The sequence below is a fragment of the Polistes canadensis genome, unplaced genomic scaffold (genome assembly GCF_001313835.1).
Source record: "Polistes canadensis isolate GaletaPanama2010 unplaced genomic scaffold, ASM131383v1 scaffold_182, whole genome shotgun sequence".
Taxonomy (NCBI): Eukaryota; Metazoa; Arthropoda; class Insecta; order Hymenoptera; family Vespidae; genus Polistes; species Polistes canadensis.
In genome coordinates, this window is record NW_014569729.1 from 88,584 (window position 1) to 93,385 (window position 4,802).

Below are 4,802 nucleotides of genomic sequence, written 5' to 3' on the forward strand. Positions count from 1 at the left end.
ACAATTTTTATCCCCCCCCCCTCCTTCTCATAGAATTTTTCTTATTCTTATTTCTTTTTTATTTTCTTTTTCTAGGATAACACACACACACACACACATAATAGAAATTCCACACTTTCTAAACGAAAGTCAGTTTATTTCTCGCAAGTTATATGTTTAGATTGAAAAAATTAAACACAGGTAGCACATTCTTTCTTTTTGTTTTTTAAAATAATTTAATACAATGATCTTTCGTATTGGACGATATTTTTCAAGTATTTGGTTTCTTTGTTCTTTTCTTTTCTTTTTTTGTTTTTCCTTTTTAAAAATGTAAGAGGCGCCCGAATAGTTTTCGAAACTATTTCGAATACTCAATTTGGTTATAAAAAGAACCCGCGTGAAATTTAGCACCTAGAAGACAGTTACGAGGAACATGAAACGCGTATCTTTTCTTTTTCTTTTTTTTTTTCCCCCTTCAAGACTTCAAAACCGCTAATTTCACAGTCGTTTAAGGAACGATAATTCATAAAGATTTACAATACGTTTTAGTAATAACCTAATAACTGTTAAACTCTCGACACGATATTCACCATTAATAATAGTATCATGAAAAGTATACGAAGTTGATAATAATATTATTGCTTAAACAAAATATCATATATTCTATATCCATACCAAAACTCTAACATAAGATAAAATAATAATTCTAACGATAATTTAAAGATTGTAAAACGTGTTTGAAAGATAAATTGTGTTATCTCGGTTATAATTAAAAGAAAAAAAGAAAAAGAAAAGAAATAATAATATTACGTACGATGAAATGAGCATAACTGTGAGGATTCAACGGGTGGTCCTTGAACAACAACCCTTCAGGGTTTCTCTCTTCAAAAAGGTAATAGCAACACAGTCGAGTATTTTCTACTCTAACACTCTTATACCACTCTTTCTCTTTTTCTTCAGTTATCGTCATCGAACTAGGAACGATGATGGGCTCAGCTTGACGTCAAACATAACCAAATGTCAACAGCCGTGTTACGTTCCAATGGGGTGGTTTTACTAGATCGAATTATAGGTAAGCAGAACTTGGGCCCTACTACTACTACTACTACTACTACTCGATGGGATTGATGGGATGAACGAAGTGGCCCCATAGCGAGCTTTCTTCTCTCAATTAAGCTCGACAGTGAGTAAGAATGTGTTACGTTAACAGCTGCCCTTTAAACGCCCATCTACTAAACTAAAGACTTACGTTCTTTAGATTTGTTTCACTTAGGCCCACGCCAAGTTGTTTCATCGTGAAACAGAAAGGACACGAATGAATGAAGGAAACCAACAAAAAAAAGAAAACTAGGGAAAATACACGGGGAACGGGGTTACTTCAAAAATGGGATTAGGTTCACGCCTGCTTGTTTTTTTTTTTTTTTCTTCTTTTTTCTTATACAGATGAATCGAATGTGAAAAGGGGGATTATTTAAAAGGATAGAAAAAAGAAAAGAGAGAAGTATAAAATCATATTTGATGGGTTTAACTTTAGAACGCCTACTTCTACGTTACGTACCGCCAATTTTCGATAGAAGGTCAATTTCGTCAAATGTGTAAGGTTGACCGGTAGGTAAGCAAGTAGTGGACATTGTCCAGGTAAAACCCTAGAGTAGCTGTATTCTCATCGACAAAGGAATGGGCTTACCTTTTATAACACCTCTTCCTTAATTCACACAAGGGAGGATCTAACTCCTGTGTGTGATCGATCGTTATATAGGTGTCCTATTAGCAACACTTACTTTTTATTAGCCTAAATTTACTTATTTATTTATTTTATTTCTTAGTAATATCATAAAATATTTCTAAAATTATATAGAATTGAAATAAGTAATATTTTTAAAAAATAATTTCAAAATTATTTATACAACATCAAACCTATAAATCTTGACACCCCATAAACATTCCTATTTCTTTCTAATTAATCAACCTATAATATATTCTATAATAAAACAAAAAACAAAGTATTACACAAAACGTGAATATACAACCCTAATCAATTTCTTTATTTTATCTTTTCTATAAAAAAACAATTATCTCGATTCAACACACTTTCGATACTTCAAATTCAATTTAGATATAACACGAAATAAAATATTTGTGTGTGACAATGTTGATGTTTATTAAGAGATAATATTTTCAGACGGCACGATTTCCGGTCGTGTATAACTTGATTTTCTTAATTGATCGAGTAGAACTAGGAGATAAATAAAGCTTTTGAAAGATATAATCGTTCGAATGAGAGAAATCGTTTACGATCTTTCTTAGACACCAGACACATCCTTTGCACTAAAACGAACAAACGTATCGCGGCGTCTGTCAAAGAGACATTTTATGTCTTACCCCCTCTGACTGCTCCCCCCACCCCACAAACACACACAAACATACTCATCCTATTGGTGTTTATGTATACATACACATACACATAGGGAAACACACATAAAACTTGTACAGGAATCCAAACAATTTTCGTCCCACTAAAATCACATACTTCTATACGATATAATAATAGTTAAAACTCGTATAATTTTCTTCCCTGATTTGTTTATTATCTTTTAACAAGATCTGACTGAACATTCTGCCAGAGTTTTTAGTCATGAAACAATAATAACGTCTCGGTACGTTAGTATTCAATTTTCTAATTATTCCATGATAAATTCGTTAGAAATATTCGTCATTTTCTAAGAAGAATTTCGAAGGTTACAATCTTACCAAGAAATTTTTCTAAATAAATTTTGGAAACGTTAGGTAGGCTAAACGATTATTGTTTCTTTCTTTTTTTTTTTTTAAGTGAAAGTTACTTTCTTTTTTTGTATATTAAATTAAAATGTAGAACAAAATGTTATAGATGATTTTTATCGTAACTGTAAAGGTTTTTTTATTTTTCTATGGACCCCCGTGAAAAGCAGGGTTTAGAAAGTGTAAAAAATTACTGGTCTTCTGTAGGATGACATTGAGATTTAGGCGAATCCGCCCAGATAGCGGGACGAATGGAAGCCGATTAAATCGAAACTGAGACACGAGTCATTGTGGTAACAAAAAGTAATGGAATCAAATAGTCACAGCATTGATGGTAAAACCGTTGCTGATATGAAAATAAATTTATCGTGACTTTTACGATTGATGGATGTTACGTAAAAATAAAAAAAAAACAAAAAAAGAATCAAGAAAACAAAAAAACACGAAAATACATATTATATAGATTTAAATAATTGATCGTTTTATATAAACAACATTTTCAATAATTTAAATACGTGCACACGATGATATCCTAATTTAATGTATTAACAAAGAATAATTTTAATTATTAATAATAATAATAATATATATTACTATATTTAATTATTTATTTTAATATATTATCCTATATTTATATTAAAACCATTTCAATCTATGAAAATAATATCTAACAAATGAAACAATATTACACTATATTATAAACGCGTGATTATTTAACGAGCATGAAAATATTAAAAAAAAAAAAAAAGAAAGAAGACGATAGCGTGAAATACTATCTGAGAAAAATAAAAGAGAGAAAAAGAGAGAAATGGGTAGGGGGTTGAGAGCAGAAGAACGGGTAAGTCGTTGTTAAAAAGTTGGGGGTGAGTTTTGACGAGAAAAAGAGAGGGTGCATCACCTGGTAGAACCATCTATCACACGATACGAAAAGGAAGAGGGGACCACCACCTTTAGGATAGAAAGAGAATAAAATGAGACAGAAAGGAACATGTACGCGTACATTACATACACATACAAATGAAGAAAACATATACAAGCATGCATACACACACAGATAGAAAAAAGACGTCTACCAGGCGAGTAGAGGGAGGAACCATAACGAAAATAAGGGACACAATTTGTCCTCGTCACGTTAAACGTGGCGGCCTCTCTGCCATAGTTAGGGAAAAGAAAAAAAAAAAAAGGAAAAGGGCTAAGGGAAGGGTTTCGAAGTTAGGAACGGAACCCCCCTTAAAGTTCGCAGTTATAACCTTGTTACATACACTATATATTACAACCCACACCTACCTTACACGATCGCAGCCTGTCCATTAACTTCTCGTCGCAGGATATTAACATTTTGTACATCACTGTAAGAGAGAAAGAGAGAGAGAAAGAGATAGAAAAGGGTATGCAAGGATCGTAAACTGCAGCCGGTGTTGTTGGATTAACTCCTACAACTAAAACTTCAAACGTATCTTTTATAACTATCATTATTATCTTTATACTCGAATAACTTTGTGATTTTTCAATATATTTCAATTATTATTATTATTATTATTATTTTATACTTTGTAATATCATTTTATTTGCAATATATATTCAAGATAATTTATTTGTTAATCTAAAATTGTATTTGGAAATATCAAATATATTTTATTATGTTCACATATATATATATAATTAAAAATAATCCAACGATTATTATTATCTATATAAAAAATAAAATATATAATTATATTTACAAAGTGTGATCTGTAGAATGTAATGAAATATTAAAACAAAAATTTCTATACTCGTATTCCTATATACATATATATATATATTCTGTCCCCTTCGTTAATTACTAATTAAAATCATAAATCCTTCCATTGTGTTTTGTTTAATTATTCTTTTCATAACGAATTCAGAAGTGTCACGTTTAACGCCTACGATCAAAATTAGGGAGTGTCTAAAGTAGTTTGATATCTATTCAAATAAAAAAAATAATTAATTCGTCACGCGTACACGCAATACTTGAAAAAAATGGATCTATCTCATTGTCATCGCTTGCAATCCTGTTCTTT